The 21232-nt window shown below is 45.3% G+C and overlaps 1 protein-coding gene across 2 annotated transcripts in view; it reads left to right on the forward strand.

Moving 5' to 3' along the window:
• Positions 1–17757: 17757 nt before the first annotated feature.
• Positions 17758–21232, forward strand: part of ELMOD1 (ELMO domain containing 1) — a 62684-nt gene continuing 59209 nt past the window's right edge. For both annotated transcript variants that reach the window (XM_032359022.1, XM_032359025.1), the window contains exon 1: positions 17758–18005. The gene's annotated coding sequence lies outside the window, so the exon portion shown is untranslated. The remainder of the gene's footprint in view (positions 18006–21232) is intronic.

Consider the following 21232-nt stretch of genomic DNA (forward strand, 5'->3'; position numbering starts at 1 on the left):
ATGGGCGCCTGGGTGGCTCAGTGGGTTAAGCCGCTGCCTTCGGCTCAGGTCATGATCTCAGGGTCCTGGGATCGAGGCCCGCATCGGGCTCTCTGCTCAGCAGGGAGCCTGCTTCCCTCTCTCTCTCTGCCTGCCTCTCCGTCTACTTGTGATTTCTCTCTGTCAAATAAATAAATAAAATCTTTTAAAAAATAAATAAATAAAATCTTTAAAAAAAATAATGTTTTAATGCCCACACCCACCCTCCCCACACACAAAATGGTTTACTTATTCTTGAGGCTGAAGACCTGCTGCTTCACAGAAGGATTCCTTACTTGCAGCATACTTCTCAGAGAGAAAAGAATAAAGTGCAGGTAAGTCAGGGTACAGAAAAATCTTTGCTATGGCCAGAGGACTGGGATTTGTGACTTATAAAGATGATGGTCAAATGAGGCAACTTTTAAAAAAATATTTCCCTTTAAAAGAATTTAAAACACATAACCTTAAAAATGTATAAACAATTCATTTTAAAATGTTAACTTTGATGGCTTCGTACCATCATTAATCTCTAAAAAAATGGACCAAACTAAAAAGATCCATGCTGAGAGATGAGGCTTACCAGCTGCATCATTAACTGCACTGCACGTAAATCCCTATTTCCTATCATCTTCATGATCATTTCTAATTTGGGGGGATTTCTTGTTAGAGCTGATTAGATGGACTTAGCTTTTTGTTTACGGCTAACAAAGACCTCCGTCGTGCCAGAAGCATCAGTTCTGCCATTTTCTGTTGCTCAGCTGCAATCACCCTTATTCACCTCCACTGTAGGGAATTTAGAATTTTCTAACCCCCTTGTCCATTTTGCAAAAATAGTTTTTGGATTATGTAAGCAACTTACCAGGCACCAAAATCATGCCTTGCTTAAAGCAAAGGAGGGAAGGCACCAGAGGCAGATCCTCTGCCTGAGAACTCCCACTCCACTCTTCTTTTAGAGTAGCTCTCTAAGTCTGCGACGTGTAACAACCCGACACGCAGACCTGATGAAGCCTCCAGCACACCAACGGGGAGTGGAGTCGCATTTGCTCTCCATGAAACTGTAAATAGAATTTTCAATGTCTTCCAGCTACGCTCAGCTGTGTGCGCTGCACGGTAGAGGCTACAGGCCCGGGTCACGTTTCTCAAAGGGTGGGCCTTAGGCTGGCGCCATCAGCAGCACCTGGTGAAAACGGAATTCCAAGCCCCACTAGACAGCAGCCAGCTAAAGGCAAATATGAGTTTTCACAGCTTTTCTGAACCCCGGTGGATTACAGGGTACGTTTCAAAATCTCTGCAGCCAGGGCCTAGTGATTCTGCACGTTTAATAAGCCCTCCTGCTGCTTTTCAAATGTTCAACCATCGAAGAAAAATTTTGCATGTTATCTGTCAACACAGTACTCTTCAAAAACCTGCCCCAGAGTAATGAATTGCCAGGGTTCTAATATTTGGGGGTTTTATTTTAGGTGAAATGTTTTCATTTTATAAGGTACGAGGGACCAAGAAACCAAATGGTACAGCACTCAGAGTATCAAATTATTACAGAACCTGTAAAATGTATTTTCTCATAACAATCCCAATTACTGTCATCTCCATATCCCATTTTACAGATGTAGCAACTGAGACTTAAAGACGCAGTGCAAGCTGGTTAAATAGGAGACGTTTTTAAGAGACTGACTCACATTCATGTCTGTGTCCTCACATGAATAAAAAAGCTCAGTTTTATATGTTAAAACGTATCTATCTACTTTTGTCAAGCACGACACTAAGCGTACATTATTATTTAACCCAAACAACAAAAACAATCCCAGGAGTTAGTTTTATGCTCTCAGTTTGACAAATGTGGAAACAGAGGCTCCACCAGATGAAACGACTTTCCTAAGATCACACAGTGACAGAGACAGGAGTGCCTCCCAGGGTCTCTCCTTCTCCAAGCTTACACATAATGCTCAAGGACACCACTGCAGGAAGATGTCCATTGGTATTCTAAGTCTGTCCAAGCATTATGAGACAAATACAGACTTGACAAACATGAAAAATGTTTTGTTTAAATGGTTCCATCTTTTCAGCAAGCACACGCAGGAATAATTTATACAGTATAACTTTTAACCTTCAATAAAGATAGTGTGTCCAGAATCCTAATTGCAAGTTTAGATGCTCTCTTGTCAACTTTTTAAAAAGACGAGCGGTATTAATTGTCTTGTTCTCTTCTGTCGTTCCAGCTCTCATCATCAGAAATAAGATTGGTCCGCATAACTTTCTCCCCTATTTCTGATCATGGCTTTGGAGACCATGGTTAGGAGGAAGTCAACCAGGCCTAGAATTGACTTTTCAACATCCCTAGGAAGGCTGTTGACATTCTCAGGATGAGGAATTAATAATTAATTAGCACTGATTATGGAGCTCTTCATGAAATTTAACACACCATAATGGAAACAGATAACTTTGAAATATCATTTGAAACAAGAAACTTGGTGAACCTGAATTATTGAGGTGGTGATACAGGTAGACCATGATCTCAAGTTTAAAAATGTTTCCTGTGCCTGCCTGAATAACTGTTTGGGGTTTAAGGACTCTGACAGATTTCTTAGGTCATCCCTTCTATTACAAATTCCTCCATAGTTTTAAATGCTCTTTCAGTGCTGTGACTGTATGTTATTGTGACAGTGGCCTCGTGTTAACTAGTTCTGATCTAATCCAAGGAGACTGGGGTGGGGTGAGGTGGGTAGGCAGACAAGCATTGACTGGGAATTCAGGAAACAAAAGGAGCTGAGGATAAACTGTTAAACAAATGAGCCTCTAGGACCTCAAGAAATGCAGGAAGCACAAAGCCGGATCCCGGTCTATGTAGCACACACTTCCAACCAGGAGATGGCAGCAGTGGAAGCAGGAACTTAGAAGAAAAAATAACAATGAATAACAATCCCGGGCAAATATCCATACTTGGAAATCAGGACCCTGCTCCCTAGTGCTCTGGCATCACTAAAGGCTCCTGGCTGGTGTGGAAGCCTCCAGGAGGTGCCATGTCACTGAAGTGATCCCAGGCTTCTCCCATTCAGCGTCCCAACGGGAAGGGTTAGGCATACGGAGCAGACATCAACCAAGCCAGGGTTGCAAAGGGTCTCTCAGAAGTTAGCCCAGTTTCTACAAAGAAAAGTCAACTAGACGTCACAGAGACACCACAGTATTTCAGTAAGAAGCAGAATGATGACTAGGGATTCGGGCCATAAGTTATGGAATGAAGCAGAAAAGCAAATCTGACTGGGAACTAAAAATGTTGACAATGGCGGCCAGCGCCAACAATGTAGGCTGGGCCTCCGGTTCTGCCAGTTCTTGGAAGGGTGGTGAGGTGCACCCCTGGGAGGACTCAGGTCTGAGGTAGGAGGTATCTCGGCAATGCACAACCAATCGTGTGTTTGGGGGTAGTTCAGGTTCTTGAGCCACAATGAAGTGATGCATGAGCACAGCTACAGTCCAATGGTGCAGGTCACAAACGCCCCTTTCCATTAGCTGCTAAATGAGGTAAAGGAATGAAACCAAGGGGTCAATTAATTGCATAAAAGAAGGCCAGTGACTGTTTCTTCCCAGGAGCTTGAAGAGACTGTTGTTGGGACTGGGGTCACACCTAATCATCACAAGGAAAGATTATTACAGTAAGGAATTCACTTCTAGTACAACGCCTTGCATTCTTGGTTGTGCCATTTTATAAAGCATGGCTTAGCCTCAAGATGATCTAGAATGGTTGTCAGTTCTCCTAGCCAAGTCTATGACAGGTGATGGCTGGATTTTTACGTCCCTAGAAACGCTGACATCAAAGAAAGGGGGTCAAACCACGAATTAAAGAAGAGCTGATTAATTAAAAAAACCTCTGTTTGGTGTTCTAAACCAAAACACTTAGATTTCTGTAATCATCTCTATTTCCTGAGGGAAGATGTGCGTCAGGAACACTCCTTCCCTTTGTCATACTTTTTGGTTAAAGTAGCATCTTATCAGGTTGTCTGTCTGGCCCAGACCCCAGGATGAAGCAAGACATCAGTCACCCATCCTTCTTTTAAGGAAGAGGATCTGGTGCTCAGCCTCAGATACATAGCACAGCTCCTGCACGGTCCAAAACACTCTTCTCAACCATTTCCCCTTTCACTTCAAGATCCAAGGTTGTACTCTCCTGGTGAGTCAGGTTCGGAACAGGTGCTTGGCAGAGATGGGCCCCAGGTAAAGATGGTAAGCGAGCAAAATCAGAATGCTCCAGAGCCAGAGCACCCTTGCTTTGTTTCTTGCACAAACAGGACAGGGGATCCTCCAGGGAAATCTGATATGTAGACATTCCTAAGGAATTTGAGGCTCAGACTTTGATCACCATGATCCAGGCCCTTGAACCACAAAACACAGTGAGAACCCCACCTTCCTCCCAAAAATACTATTGGGGAGACTAAGGATGTCATCCATTAGGTGAGGTCCTATACGGACCTGGAGACTGAGGCTAAAGCCACTAGTCTACCACTATAGATGCAGCCAAGATCGACAAAGGGACAGCCCTATTAGAAGGGGGTAAATGTAACCTCAGCCCCCCAAACAAGGCAATTTCCATATCAACCTTTGGCCAGGAAGCCAGAGTCCCAAGTCATACAAAAATGCCTGAAGAGGACGACATAAAGCAGCCCACAGGGAAGAGAGCTGTCAGGCCTTGAATATGGAGCTGAGCCATTTCCACCCCCGCTGGACACAGGACATACAGCTAGAAGATTCTCAGACTCCCACAGCTGACACAGGTCTCCTATCAATAGTTGAGGCTCGGCCTCCTCCCTGCTGTAATGCATTCCAATTTCAACTGGTGAAAGACTTCAAAGCTTTGAATTTAAAAGCTGGGTTACTGCTTCCCTCTCACCAGCACTGTTTTTCTCCCCCAAGATTTGTCAGGGCTTTTCCATAAATGCCGTCCTGGGGGCTGTTACTCACAAAGCAGGTTGCTTACCTCTTGAAACGAAAGACCTTCAGCCTGATTTTCATGTGATCAGTAGAAGAGTCCAGGTCTAGATTCTAGGGCCTAGAAAAATAGAAAAAGGTAGGTCAACACCAATAGCTAGCCAGGACTTCTGAAGTCCCACTGGGTCGAAATGTCAGTGAGGCGGGCCATGCTGTGATGAGACGTCCCATGGGCTGGGTCTTTTAAGAGGTGGTCCTTCTCAGTGAAAAAGGAGATGTAAGGCCTCAGAGCAGCATTCTCCCATAGTGATGCTGGTCTAGATGCCACAGAACCACAGTGTTTTATGGGGGAGAGGGGGGGTTAGTCAGGGCCTGAAAGGGACAGATAAGGCTGCTAGTCACTCATGCTCTTATTTGAAAATTAGGTTGTAAAAAAACAACACTCCATCCCTTAGGGGCATAAGGGCATGAAAGATACATATGCACTCAGGTGCATATTCAGTTAGACTGACTGCAGCTAAGACCAGGAGAAGCCACCAGCAAGGAGAGACAGGACCTCTTTGGGTACCATTGGCAAGGTCTGTTTCCCCAAAGGGAAGATGCGGAACTAGCCATCCATCCTCCAGTGTGGCCGAGCTCCGGCCAACCAGAAAGCAGGGCAGACTTATCAGTGACCTGCAAGCAACCCAAGGTCATCCCAAAACAATGACAAAGAAGGGATCCAACAGCAGACAATTATTGAAACTCCTAGCAAACCATCTTCAGGGAAGCCTACCAGTAGGGAAAAGCCCTCTGTCACCAGAATTTAAAGACAAAGTCAGCTCAGAAGAGCTGGAAGATTAAGGGAAAGCAAGTGCCCATAACTTGGGCTCAAAAGCGCCAAGCAGTAGGGATGCCTGGTGGGCTCAGTCCATAAAGCATGTGACTCTCAGTGTCAGGGCTGTAGGTCTGCGCCCCATGTTGGGTCTAGAGATTACTTTAAAAATTAAAGAAAAAAAAATTTTTTTTTTTAATTTAAAAAGAAGCAATGGGCAGGAAATACTTCTTAAGAGCTCATAGGCCAAACCAGACACTGAGCAGTAGGGAGGAACCCTGTGGGGTCTTCAAATCCCTTCTGAGGGAAGCAGCTGGGACAAGCTGGAACAGACATGTGAGAGCTCCAGGACTCCAGGTGTGTTCAGAAGGCTCTCACTGTGGGGACAGTCCAAGCCCTCAGGGAGCAGAGATGAATAGTGTCTGATTTATATCACTCCTGGTAGGTCCTGTCCCCTGGTCTCTTTCACTATTCAACTTCTAGGTTATTAAGTCAGTTCTCCCCAATTAGGCTATAAATTCTTTGAAGGCCATAGCGTATACTTTTATATCTTACATTATTGCCTCCAGGATCAAGTACTGCACGTAAATAGTGCTAATACATGTTTGTGGCTCCATTCTGTATACGAGTGGAAAGGCCCTGAGGTAAGTTCGAGAACATACTGCTGGGGGCACAAGTGAGGAGTATCGCATTCCCGCAAGTCTCATCACCTTTCTGCTCCTCAACTGCTTTCCTGTGAAATATGACCTTTAGACCAAACTCCTGATTTTCCAGTTGCGTTTCTCTCAGCCTTGGGGTTTCTCAGAGATGTGTCAGGTTGCCACCAAGCACACTGGGAAGGGAGAGAGGGGACGGACACCTGACTCAAGCCCACTGTACAGACAGCACATCTGCTTCTACTGGTCTTACATCGTGGGGTTCATGTAGAGGCCATCTAGCCAGGTTCCGTGGCTAAAATTTTTTAGAATTACCTTGTTCAAATATTTCAAAGGTCCCTTTCACTCTAACATAATAGGGTCTTTAATTTCCCTGATGTTTACATGGGACACGAGTCTTACTAGGTAACAGTCCATCTCTGTCCAAGGACTGTGCTTCCCTTCCCAGCCCTGGCCTCTGCTGCCACCCTCCACGTCTGCAGAGATGAAACAGCCCGGCTGTGTTTGCACTGAACTGCATCCCTGGTTTGCGCTCCCCAGCTCTCTCATTTCACACACGAAACCACCTCCCTTTCCTCCAGCTTTTCAGGATCCCAATTGGTGTCCTGACAGGTGGAAAAGGCCCCCGGGACACGCCTCCCTTCACTCCGCGTGGATACATCCCTGCTTCTTTCAGCTTTTCCCTTCCATATAGGGTTCTCCCTTGTGTCTCCTCTGGCTGGCGTTAACGCTTAGCTTTCTTCTCCCACTCTATTTATACCTGAGGGTTCCCAAGAACACTAAGAATTTCTGCAGGTAATGTCAAAAGACAGCCAGCCAAGTGATGGAAAAGGGAAAAGACAAAGGGGAGGGGGAGAGTGCGAGCAGCAGGAGAAGGTGTGCGTGGTCTCAGATACACGCTCTTCTCTCGCTCTCCTCTAAACCTCACCCTTACGGGCACCTGGGTGGCTCAGTGGGTTAAAGCCTCTGCCTTCGGCTCAGGTCATGATCCCAGGGTCCTGGGATCGAGCCCCATTGTTGGGCTCTCTGCTCAGTGGGGAGCCTGCTTCCCTCTCTCTCTCTGCCTGCCTCTCTGCCTACTTGTGATCTCTGTCTGTCAAATAAATAAATAAATTCTTTAAAAAATTAAAAAAAAAAAACTCACCCCAAGTTGCCACTAGGTATGGGGCTGCCCCTGACTTATAATTAGCTAAGAGACAAAGTCGCATAAAATATGTACTCTATTCTTTATCACCAAATTAGTCAACGCCATGACTTTAGAGAGAATATCACCTGGTCGTTCAAAGGTGCAGTTAGACTGCCTGGAATCTTGCCAGCTTGGTGACCTTGACCGTTCCATGTCTCAGGTTCCTCATCTTAAATTGGGAATGATAAAAGGACTCACCTTTATGGCTGTGACCGTGATGAAGTGACAGAATGCAAGCACAAGATAGGACAAGATTCTAAACAAATGTTTTGCTTTAAGACTTTTCCCCTGTTCCCATCCGCTACACCACGTTCCTTTTTAAGTGAATTGGCCTGGTCTCGGGTGGCCTCACCATGTCGACCAGCGCCTAATAAATGTTAATGGTAAGTGATGGCAAACGTTGCTTCTCTCTCTGGAGTGCCTATTAAATGCCCTTGCTGTTGTGCTAGTTAAGGACTAGCTCCACTTAGGCAAAAAAAAAAAAAAAAAGGAAATAACCACATTATAGTCTATTCACAATAGTCATGTTCAGAAGGTTCAGCCTGGGAAGTGTACACATTTTGATTTTATGGCAAGAATATAATAAAATATAATACAAACGAGCTCCTGTTCATGCTTTTACAGAAGTTGGCTTATGTCCTAAGTGTGTGGTTCTTAATCAGCTGTGTGCATTGGAGTCACCTAGGAGAGTTTTCAAACACATACGTGCCTGGGCCCCACACCCCAAGGATTCGGATTCCTAGGCCTAGGTGATGTTCCGGCATGTTTATTGGGGAAATATTTACGCAACCGACTCTGATGCAAAACTCGTGTTCCAAGTATTCCTGGCCCCTTTCCTCCCATTCTAGAAAAGCCAATTTCAACGAGAATGAAAACATCACCCACAGTTTTGATGGCACTCTCCATACAACTAGGCGTTCTGGGATTTTCTTAGCAAATTCTCTGATTACAGAAGGAAATGTCTATAGTTCGATTTCATCACAGAAGCATGGAATCATGTTCCATGAGGACTGAGCTACTAGGAACTCTGCTAGCGGGTTCTTCTGCCAATTTAATGAGAACAACAACAAAACAGAGCCTTTGTTGATGATTTTGTGGCTCTCTTCCTTCACTGAAAGCTGATGTTTTGAGCATGATGGCTTTGCTATCGCCACTTTGATTTTTCCCCTGGGAGCTTCTCCCCCTACTTTCTTATTTTAGGATGCTTGTTCACATTGGTATCTGAGGCACCCAGTTATGCAGAACTTTGACCCAGAAACAACAGTGGAACAGGGAACAGGAAAAATATAATGAATTTTATTCTATTTAACTTTGATCTAGACATGAGAGTGGAACAGGGAACAGGAAAAATGTAATGAATTCTCCTCTACTTAACTAATGCATGTGTTTTACTTTCCTAAAAGGATAGATGTTATAAATAAAAAAGACATATTGGTTCACCTACTTGTAACTCCTCAGCATTGAAAGTTCTCCATTTACCATTGGCTGCTTCTGTGCCTTTAAAAAGTGTTGATAATCTGGCCATCTGTAGCGGCTCCTTCCATACTAGCTCTAAGGAAACACTGGCTAGAGTGATCTAGCAAACAAAACAGGGATTTTAAAAGAGGGCTGTATTTCTTTGTGTATTCAAACACAAGTATCTCATCTCCTTTATTCCCAAATGCACAGAAATCAATTAAATCAGAGACGTGAGAGCCCCCATTGTCATGTTAGTTGAGAGGTACTTGCAAATTTATTAGTAATGTTTTGGTATCTCAGAGAAGCTTCACAGAGGACATGCCCTTTAATAACAAAAGAACAGGTACTCTAAGCCTGGCTGTCATCTGGAATTTCAAGAGCTGAAAAGTCAAACTTACAGAGGCACATCACTGCACAGTGCTCTATGTTGTGACTAATATACTTAAATACGAAATGTCGAGCCACAGCCTTTTCCGTGAGCTGCGTACCCACACTGCATGAGTCACAGGGCACTGTCGTGACATGCCACTGAGCTACGAGGAGACATGCTCTCAGATGGAAAAGTTTCCTTATGTGTAGGAAACTGCTGGACATAACTAAAGAGGGATATACTCAGACACTCCTTCCGGTGGGCTCCCTTCCGGAATCTGTCCATCTCTCCAATCCACCACTTACTCTTTTGCACTAAAAGTATCTGTCTCCATGACTCTTTTTGATACTAGACTGCTAATATTTGGGGGACTGGTCTCCACAGTATTTATCTTCATGTTCCCATCGCCCACCAGAACCTAACACATAGCAGTCAATAAATCCAGCATAAAGACAGGATGTCATGGTAATATTAGTTTTCAGTTTGTGTATTAAGTAAGTAGGAGAAATATCTCCACATATATAGTAACACAGCTTCTGAACAAAGAATTGAGATTCATCATCTGAAACACAATCTAACAGAAAATACTAGAAATCTGGAGAGTCTCAACATTCTGGACAGATGAATGCCTTGTCCACGGTATACATTTATCATCCTTCCCTCCTCTCCATCTATCCACCATCCGACCACTTACCCATCCACTCACCCATCCGTCCATCCCTTAGTTACTCAAAGTACATTAAACCAACTCATATTTCCAAAATGAGGTGGAGAGTGATATATGTTGCTTTTAAATAAATACATAGTCAGGAAGATTACTTTTTAGCTTCTTAGTACAGAATTTTTTGCTAATGGGTCACCTAACATAGGATTTAAATTAATGAACACATTTTATTTTTTTAAAGATTTTATGTATTTATCTGAGAGAGAGAGAGAGGAAGAAGCAGACTCCTTGCTGAGCAGGGAGCCCAAAGCAGAACTCAATCCCAGGACCCCGAGATCATGACCGGAGCAGAAGGCAGAGACTTACCCTACTGAGCCACCCAGGCGCCTCTCATGAACATATTTCAAAACCCTCACCAAAACTTTAAATTTAAACCAAATTCTTCTCCACCATATAGATAAATATCATGGGGAAAGCCACACTTTATTAGATTATTCCTTCTTAAAACAACAAGCTGGTAGATTCTGAAGAAAAAATATATTTAAAACACCAACGTCTATAACAAACTTGATCTTCAGTGTTGCCTCACTTGAAGATGAATGAATTATATCGATTTTCAGAAGAATCAGAATTATTCAGTTATGAAATAATAATGAAGATTTCTGTTCCACAGACACACACACAAAAAGCCTTTAGGTTTGATGCTAATTATGAGGTAAACAATATATTCACGGTTAAGGCAAATGTTACAATACATATGTGGGGTAATCGTGGGTATTTTATTGGAAAATAGTTTGGAATAAAACAACCCCATAAATTCCCAATATGTGTTGGAATGGAAAACTGGCAATAATGTTATATTGTGTAATAGCTAATTGTTACAATTTTTAGTTGTACCCTTTCAATAGTTTAACATGATCAAGCCATCTGTTTTAAATATAATTTTGCCAGAGATTTTTAAATCCTTAATTATTTAATTATAAATGTAATAATAAATAATAAAATAAATAATTTAATATTTAATTATTTAATTAATCTTTAATTATTATTCTAAGCTATGCATCCGGCAGATTCTTTTTTTTTTTTTTTAAGAGAGAGAGAAAGAGAGAGTGCAGAGCACGGAGGGGAAGAGGGAAAGAGGGAGAGAAACCCAAGCAGACTCCTCACTGAGCACAGAGCCGCACACCAGACTCAGTCTTGTGACCTTGAGATCACAACTCAAGCCAAAACCAAGAGTCTGCTCACTTAACCCAGTGAGCCACTCAGGTGTCCCCAGAATTCTTTTAAATAAACTAGGTCCTAATTCAAAAATGTTCACTGTATCCACAAAGAGTGTTCCCAAAAGTTAGCAAAATGCTCTCCACTGGTAGCTTTACCATGTAAAGAACATAACATGAGAAAATTATTTTAATGAAAACTATATGTGAAATTAAGTGTTGAGAGAAGTGCAAATCTAAGAATTTCCATATGCCTCCTGGCCCTCACTCACTTCATTTTTTTCCCCAATGAATGAGAAAAAAGGAGCCACTCTTCCGCCATGCTGGCCACAGCCTTCTTACAAGTGCCCTCCTAGCCAAGGCCAAGAGCAGCAGGGAGGTGGACACAGCTGCATTATTTGCTGAGACCGCTGCACACTGATTTCTTTAAGTCTGACCACCGGAGCCATGAGTTCTAGCCCTCAGCAGTCTTTGAAGCTGCCATAAGCAGTATAGGCAATTTCACTATTCCATTAAAACCATGTTGAGCGTGGTTCCAACCCTGGGATCAGCAACGAGCAATTTAAAAATTTAATAGGTCTAAGCCTCCCTTATACCACTACTGAGATCTAGAAGTTGGCTGGATTTTGAACAACAAGGGAAATAATGTCGTCCAGAGCAATGTCTAGCCCACCACCATCCACAAAGTGACTGGAATTCTCATTTACTTCTATGTATTCTGGGTTGTGTCATTTTCAATAGGTGCATTTTTTTATTTGTTGTCCATGGAAAAATATTTGTTTTTTTAGGTGTCTTGAATTGCCCTGGAAGTTTACTGTGGCATCCAAATAGATGACTTGTCTTTCCAGAGTTTCACCAAAGGGTTTCCGTGCAACCTAAGTAGTATAAGTTCTCAAGAAGAAATTACATAGGTTCTTAATTTGTATTAGAGCCTAGTTATCACAGATCCATAGAAGCCTAAATTTTCTCCTACCCACTATATGTGACCATCCTCAAAAAGAAAAACAAACAAACAAAAAAACCTTTAAAAACGTTAATTTGCACCTTAAATATATTCTAGTGTATAAGTTGCTACCTACTGAACATTAAGGCCCCAACTCAAGGCTGACCATTATTAAAGGTCACTGCAGGCTGGGCTCATTAAAATTTCCAAGTAGGAGCATCAACCACAACGTCAGCCACAAAACAGTCCAACTTCTACCTTGCTGTTTTCTCTTGGATTCCCGCAGGACAGCCATCTTTCAGAGATTAACTAAGCTCCCTTGGACTTGGCTGACAAGACTGGGGGCCTGAGCACCAGAACTCACAGATGTTTTTGGCCTACATTGTCAGGGGGCAACAACACCTGAAACAAAAACCAGCCCCGGAGGAGTCTGACAGGGTGACTGAAAGGGGAGGAGGAGGTTTAGCAGAGATTTAATCCTATATTAGCAAAAACCTGGAGAAAAGCCCCAAACCAATGTGTGTGTGTGTGTGTGCGCGCGCGCGTGCGCGCACGCATGGGTATGTACAAATATCCTCTATTTGGATATGAGTTCCTCAAGATCACAGTGTTTTATCCATCTTTGTCTCCCCAGTATCTAGCATAACACATTGTCTACACTAGGTGTTCAATTAATGATTATTAAGTAGACTGCATTTTTTTTCCAGGGTTGAGGCCCAGAAAGCCTTCTCTGTGCCATATCCTGGGAACTCCTGCGAGGCAGTGTGTCTCGGAGCCTCAGTGTATTTGGTTTCAAGCATTCTCTAGCATGATGACTAACTCTCCTACAATCCCAGGTACAGTTTTATCAGTATAGATCTTAGGAAGCATATTGGGTCCAACTACCACGTCAGTGCTGTACCCAGAACTCCATTCTATTGGAAAACAGAATGACCTTATATTAATTTCTAAACTTTACACAACAATTAAGCAAAATGAGACAAGGCCCAATACTTTTTAAGCCCAGAGGTTGTCTTTCCGGTCTCATGATGAAGCCAATATACACAATACATGCATCTCCTACTACCAATTCTTCAAGTCACAGCATGAGGACCAGAGCCAGATTAAAAAGAAATAAATGGGCCATGGCTTCCACCCCACCCCACCAAATGACTCAGGCAGGAAATTCGTACTTGCCCATTGCTCCATCAAACCTAGCTGAAGACAGAAACCTCTGGGTGGGGAGGTTTTTATTCAAATAAAGGGTGATGTTCCACGAGAAATCTCCTGGCAAGGCAGCCTACCCACCTGCCTGCAAAAGACCCAGACTCTGTGTCATGAGCTAAAGTGGAATCACAGAGACACAAGCGTCCTCTCCCTCCTCAGCTCTACTGCTGTGACTGGGACAGACTTTAGTGGCACAAGTTCTTCCTCTGTGGACCCTCCCTAAACGCTCCATCAGATGATCTCAGTTCCTTCAACTACCACCTCTACGGATCCCGTAGTAATCTGTTAAACACAATTTTTATCCAGAGATAAGGGAGCTAGAGTCATGACTAACGTCTATTGAGCACTATGGGCTAGCCGCGATGGTAAGCACTTTACAAATCACCTGTGTAATTCCTCCAGCAACGCTATGAGGTAGGCATGCTCACTGTCATCCTCACTTTAGACAGAAGACTGAAAAACAGTGAAGCCTAGATCCTTGAGTCTCTAGTCTGGTCCTTTATCATTATGTGACATCACTGTAACAAGTGTCACCAAACACTTTACTTCCTTCATTGTAACAATTAATTGCTGCCAAACTACCTGGGCAAGGATCCTTGTGGTTTGGAAACCCGTAAGGACTTCCTGGATCCCTCCAAACAAGGTGGTTAACCTGAAATTCTATATGCCTCTCTGTATGCCATCCTACTGCACTTTTAGTCAGAGAGCTCCAGTGTTGATTAACTGATGAGAAATGCCTTATTTGCCTGTGACAATGGTGCGTATCAGAGCAGTTTCCCTTGAGCAGTGCCTAGTTGGTACTCTACTAACAGATAACAGATGTCTGATGATGGAGATATTTAGAAAAGCTTTTTCAGTTAGCAGAGCATGAGGTCACACATCTTGGTGTACTTACAAGCTTGGCAGTTGTAACCGTAACCATGATGAAGCACAAAGGAAATGCCTGGAGATGGGAAAGAGCTGATGAGGCTTCTTTAAAGAACTCCTGAGAGTATCAGACTAGAGAGTCATTTCTAGACATCTTAAAGGGGCATGGGTATCAAATCAGGCTTCCCAAAAAACTCCGGGTAGGTTTATTAGAAGATGGAAGGTCATTGAGAGAGAGAAGAGAAAGAGAGAAAAGCTGGTGATAGCCAGGAGAGAGTGAATAAAGATGGAAGAAAATAGTCTACTGATAGAGACTAGGGTGGGTGGGGGAGGACATATTCACTATAATGAGCTAATTCCTAGGGTGATGGCCGTTGGTGGTCACTCTTCTCCAGAGCAGTGGCGAGAGCCAGAGGTATATTGTTCAAAAATGGCAGCTGGGGGAGATGGAAAAGAGAAAGAAGTTTTAAAGATAGTTGCTGTCGACCAGCAAGAATGCTGAAGCAGGAATGATACGGATTTACAGGTAATAGGTTGCAGCTTTCATTATAACACACAAATTACTTAATGAATTAAGGTTTTCTCTACTCTGAGGTGTAAACATCTGTGGCTTTGTGGCAGGAGGGAAATTAGGAGAATAGAAAAGGGTGAAATTGAGCCAAATCATAGGGTTAATAGATGGAGTAATTAGAAAAGAACTATAGTTTGAGGAAGCAAGAAGAGTTGAGAACCTGCATACATTCCTTCATTCATTTCACAACCTTTTACTGGGGATTTATTGAATAATGGTCATCTGCTAAGTGTTGTCTACATCAGAATGAATGAGATCCTGCCCTGGAATTAAACATAAACTGCGGCAAGACTGTCACTAATTGCTATGGAATACACGTATACACGTATGCTTTGGAAAAGTTGGTTCTAAGAGGTGACAAGTCTGTCTCATGCTCAGACAATAAGAGAATCAGAGAAAAAAGCTTGATTTATTCAGATAGCAGATAGATCCAGTCAAATGACATACAACAGAAAATAACTATTGACATAAATAGAGGCCAAAGATCATGAGAGGGGAGGGATCAGGATTGGTGCGTGATCCTGGAAGAGAGGCCTGGGATTCAGAAGAGCTGGGAATCCAGGTTGCATCCAACCAATGGAAACACTGTTCCTTGACTTTAGAGAAAGGATATAATTTGGTGAAGGGACTAAACTCTCTGGCTTTCCCCCACCCCCTTCCATTCTTCATATGGGATTGTCCAACCTAGAATGGTCTGGGATTAGGACTGTTGTAGCTGAGGGAGTCAAATGAAAGGAGTAAAAATCATTGCTTCAGCAACAACGAGGCAGGGATCCATATCTATGTAGTCTGGTTGGCTTCGGGCCAATATTAATATCTTTATTGTTTTTGGAAGGATGAATCTGGACTATATACATTAATCTGATGAATAACACAAAGATAAAAATACACATGACCTGTGTCATCGCTCAGGTGTTTATTGCCTATCTTCTTCAAACTAGACTATAAGTTACATGAGGGTAGGGACCCCTTCTGTCTTGTGCATTGCTATCTTCCTGGTGCCTGGAATGGTGCCTGGACATACCAATCACGGGGGGGGGGGCACTGTTTTAGATGGCTTCGACACTGCCAGCAGACAGCGACAGGTGCAGACAGCAGGAGGGCAGCGGAGTATTAACTCTGCCATGGGGTTTTGGGCAGTCTTTGGAAAAAAGGTGGCATTTGAGCTTGAAGAGTGGGCAGGACTTTGTGAAATGGAATGGAAAAGGAAGAGTATTCCAGAAAGGGTAGAATAACATAAATAAAGGCAAAGTGTCATGAAGAAAATGGTATGTTTGAGAGTTAATGACGTTTACTCTTTTTTTCAGAAAGAGGGAATGAGCACGGGAGGGGTGCAGAGAGAGAAGGAGAGGGGGAGAGAATCTTAAGCAGACTCCATGCCCAGCACAGAGTCCAACTTGGGGCTCGATCCCATCACCCTGAGATCATGACCTGAGCTGAAATTAGGAGTCAGATGCTTAACCGACTGAGCCACCCAGGCGCCTCTGAGAAGTTTACTTTTTGAATGTTGATATTTTTTAAAAGTGGGACAGTATTAGTGCAGAGAAAACTTCCTTCCATACCTTATTTGTTCAATAGTTGTGAAACAAGGACCATGGGGGAATGCAAGTCAATTAAACTACTTTTAGAAGACTATGGAGTGAAATCCTTCCCGTGGTGATAATCCTGCCCATAGCAAATTGCCCGGATATATGGCCTTGATCTAGCTCCTTCCTAGAGGTTTATTCAAAGAAGCAGGAAGAAACTGGAGTGCTGAAGGACAAGGTTAACAGTGACTAATGTTTTCTAACCAAAAAGTTAGAAAAATCCAAGTTCAAGGTTATTTAATGTGAAGAGGCAACAGCACAAATGGTCACCATTTCAAGATCAGCACTAACCCAACCTGTCATGAAAAAAGACCACAGACGTGGAACTTTCGGAGGCTTTCTTGGTGAACGTCAGCTGCACAGCAAGAGCTCTGCCTCTGGCCTCACAACAATCAGAGAGGTCGGGATCCCCACGGTCCAGGCTACAGAGGCAGAGCATGGCTAGGGAACGCGAGTGGTAGATAAAACTGAGATCAGGCCAACCTCGAGGCTCACCCTCTTTCCCTGACCCCGTGCTGCCTCAACGTAAGCAGCGTTTTGCTTGAATATGGAGAAAACGTTCTCCATTCGGCATGAAGTACCACACCACTGAAAGGCACAGGTTTCGGAGGGTGTTAAGTGAGTCATTCCGGGTCACTCCTGTTGCACTTCGAAGCAGGGCGCCCTAAAATAGCCCCCGAGCACGGAGTGGTCCATCCATTACAATTAACCCCGGGGTGAAGATACTGTTTCCAAGCCCTGGTTGAAATGCAGACATGTGACCTGGGAGGACTGACAGCATCTCTCAATTACACCTAATTAAAGAGCTGGCTCCTGGAGAACTTGACCCAACAGGTCCAGGAGTCGGGAAAGGCGGGCGCTGCCCACGCACCCAGGAGGCTGGTACCCGACTCAGGAAAGCAGGTGGGGCGTCGTACCTGGATTGCGGGAATCAGTCTGTGAGGCCGCAAGGGCCGAAGCTGAGCTAAAGCAAACTTTGCCTTCTGGACAATTCTCTGGGAAGCAAGCGAGAAGCACACCTTGCCCCTCACTGCAAGGCTCTCTGCAGGACACACTGACAGGTGTCCGGGTCCCCGGGCCTCCCGCGGATCCGCCGGGCGCGACCCAACCGGGCCAACCCGGCCGCGGCCCCGTTCTGGGCCCCAGCAGCGGTCCCTCCCCCGGCCCCGCGCCCGCGCCCCCCGGCTGGGGACTGGGCATGCTCAGTCGCCGCCCGCGTCGCGCTCCCAGGGAAGCCTTTGCACGCCCTCCGCGGGCTGCTCTTGGTCGCCTCCCCGCCGCCGGCCGCCCGGGTGCCTCCCGGCTCGCTCCGCTCCCCGCGACCCAGATTCCTGGCCCGCCCCCGCCCCGCCCGCGCCCGCAGCCAGTGCGACAGCCGCGGCCACCCTGTGCAGCCGCGGTGCGGGGGACGGAGGGACCGTGTCCAGCGCCGCCGCCGAACGCGCAGCCCGAGCGCCTGCGGAGGGCGGGCATGGAGACCCGGCCGCCGCGCGCCGGGACCTGCTGAGCTTCCCGCCGCCGCCGGGGTCCGGGTGAGTCGCCGCGCCTGGGGGCGACCCCGGAGGGGCAGAGACGCGAGGAGCGAATGCCCTTGGAGACCGGGGAGGTGGTGACGAGGACGCGGCACCGTGCGAGCTGCGTTGCGTCTGGGGCGCAGCGGAGAGGCCAGGGTTGTGGCCAGTGAGGGGCTGGAATGAGAGTGCGCCCTGCCTCGGTGCAGGGGATTCGGGGGCAACCAGGACCGTCATCCTTTCCTCCCGCGCCCACCCCCCCGCAACTAACATCCACCGGGCTACGGGGCCGCGCGGGAGGCCGTTTGCGTCTCGGCCCGGACGCAGGTCACCTAGCGACCGAACCGAACGGGGGCTCTGGAGGAGGCATCCTCGGCAGAGGCCAACATGGGAGGTGGGGACACCACGGGCGGCCTGGCCCTGGCGAGTGGCCCTCCCGGGTCCTGGACCCCCGCCACCCCCCCGCGCCGCGGCCTTGGGCCCCAGGGACGCTGCAGGGCTGCGGGGCAAGGGGTCCTCCGCGCTGCGGTCCTCGAGGGGCCGTCTGAGGAGCTCCTGCAACTGCTGGGAAACTCCTCACTCCGAAACCATCTCTTTCCCGGGCAGGTAGACTCGAACAGGCGTGTGGGGAGCGACGGGCGGCCGAGTGTGGTGGTGGGGTGTGTTGTTGTGAGTGCCTTTTTCCCCGGGTGTGGGTGCGTGCTCCTGCTCTGCCTCTCAGTGGGAGTCTGGTAACACGCCTTATGAATATTTCAGAAACGACCTCACTGGCTTGCTTGCTTCAGATCAAGTTTAATGAGTGTGTTTGTTGGCCCTGCTGCTCTGCACAGCCAGGTAGCAGCCCCGCGCCTTCAGCTTTCCAAATTTCCTCCCTTTCTCGCACCAACTAGGAAAATGCCGCTACTAACCCTCAGTGAGTTTTGGCATGGTCCCATACGTTGAGTGTGTCCTTTGGAGAGACCAGTTTTGGGCAGGCTTCCAGGCATTGTTCTGCATCTCTGCAGTGTGTGCGTGTTGTGCCGGTAGCTTGACAACCGTCCTTAACTGGAGCTGCCAATATGGTGGAAAGCAGGTACCCTGCTTGTGTTGGGCTAAACGTCTTAATTCATTATCCTCTTGTGACACCCAGTAGTTAGGACGGACTTCGTCCTTCTCTGCTTAGAAGTTGAAACTGAGATTAGTCCAGCTGAAATTCTGAGGAAGGTACATTCCAGTATCCCTCTCCTTAGGGAGGTATTTCTCTCTCCTTAATACTTTCATGGGAATAAGTAATGAGAAATCACTGTCAAGAACGCGGAAAGAAGAATGCATTAATGTGAGCAACTTTCAGGATCGGAACAAGCTGTCCCTTTCACTCCCACTGCACCAACACCTTTGGTACACCAGCCCGCAGCGCACACAGCAGTTAGCACTCTCCGGCGCATAGTCGTTTGCAGAAACCTGCTTTTGCTTTCCTTACTGAGACAGGTATGTCTTTTAAGGATCTGTGAGGAATTCTGTTGACCACGGTTTCAAGCCTCCACGATTTACAGGAAACTCTAAGAGGCAGCTCTTTTCTGCTTTCCACCCCATTCACACTGAAGCTGAAGCACTTGGGTTTACAGACGTTTCCCCTTTAGGGATGGCTTCACCAACAAAGACCCGCTGCGGTTACATCACAGGCCCCACCTCCGCCTGCCAGGCTGCCTCCCCCTAGCCTGTGAGTGAGGATAGCACGTCTCATGGTGCCTGATTAATGAAGAAAAGAAATCCCCAAATGAAAGACTTACTTATTTTCAATATTGTGTTTTGTGTTTTGCTGGTTTAATTGAAAATATGAAATTTTCAAAAATTATTATTAACACTTGTAGATAGGACTTGACTCAGGCATAGTCATAATGATGAATATCAGCTTTGTAAGAGATTTTGAGCAATGCTACAGTGTTCTTTCTGCTAAAATTATTAACAGATATTAGAAAGGAGTTCTATAAATTAGCAAAATAAATGGAAATTATGTACAGTAAACAGCATTTCCTAAAGCATGCTACTAAGATGTTCAGAAAGAAATGGAGCAGCAGTAAAAGACATAAAACCTGCCCAAGTGGGAAGTTTGCAGAACTGGGACACAAACCTCCAAGGGCTCTAAAGAAACATCTTTAGAATTTTTAAGGAGTCACTTGTAGAACTGTCAGACTTAGCAAGTAAAAATACAGGCTGTCCAGTTAAATTTGAATTTCATATAAACAATGAATAATTGTTTTTAATATAAGTATGCCCCATGTACTACTTGTGACATATTTATACTTAAAAAAGATTTGTTTATTTGAAAATCAGTTTTGATGGAGCAGCTTGTATTTTATCTAGCAACTCTAGGCATTGGAACTTTCTCACTCCTCGTTTTTGGGTCACTTACGGGTTGAAAATAAAGTGGAGCAGGAGTCAGATGTTGTTCTGCAGACAATCTGGGACAAGCTCATTTCTGGTTCAAGCTATTGAAAATAACTCATGCTTAAAAGTTAGTAGTTTCAGTTCAACACGTAATTGTTGAGTACCTCTGCTTGCTAGGCTTAGTGAGAGGTGCCAAAGCTGCGAAGATGAGTAGGGATGGCGTGGGTGTATGAGGGGGAATCCACATCATGAGACCTGAAACCTGCTACGCCAAGTGTGTGGGGGGAGCCTGGGATCGACACTGAATTCTGCTGGGCAGCTCTAGTCGGGGAGTGAGATGACCAGCACTTTTGACAGATCTGGCCTTGAATAAGAGTGAGATCCTATCCTTATTCTGGGAGGAAAACCACCCCGGGTTTATACCTAGTGAATGGGAGCCGAAAGTTGAAGGGTTTTACTTGATGGCCTCAGAGGACAGAGAGGCCTGCTGGGCAAGGAAGTGAGGAGGAGATGCAAAAAGAGACTTTAGATAGCTACTGATGGGAGCCAGCCGAGATGGGACAAGTGCAGGGCTTGCTAAATGGTACCTGGGTGAATGCATCTCCCTGCATTTAAAAAAGCATTGACCTGCCCTCTGACTAACACCTAAAGTCCTGTTTCACTATTCCACTTCCATCCTGCTTTCCTCAGATAAAGTCATCAAGTAACACTGGAGAATAGCATTTTACAGTATTTTGTACAAAAGTAGATATTTAAATGTAGTATTGGAGCTGCTGATCAATATTCAGTTGCTTCTGGCACAAACTTCTGACATAGGATTAGCAGATGTTTCGGTTTTAACAAATCTACTGCCTCAAGCAGGAAAAGATACTAACTTGCCA

The sequence above is a fragment of the Mustela erminea genome, chromosome 9, assembly GCF_009829155.1.
Source record: "Mustela erminea isolate mMusErm1 chromosome 9, mMusErm1.Pri, whole genome shotgun sequence".
NCBI lineage: Eukaryota > Metazoa > Chordata > Mammalia > Carnivora > Mustelidae > Mustela > Mustela erminea.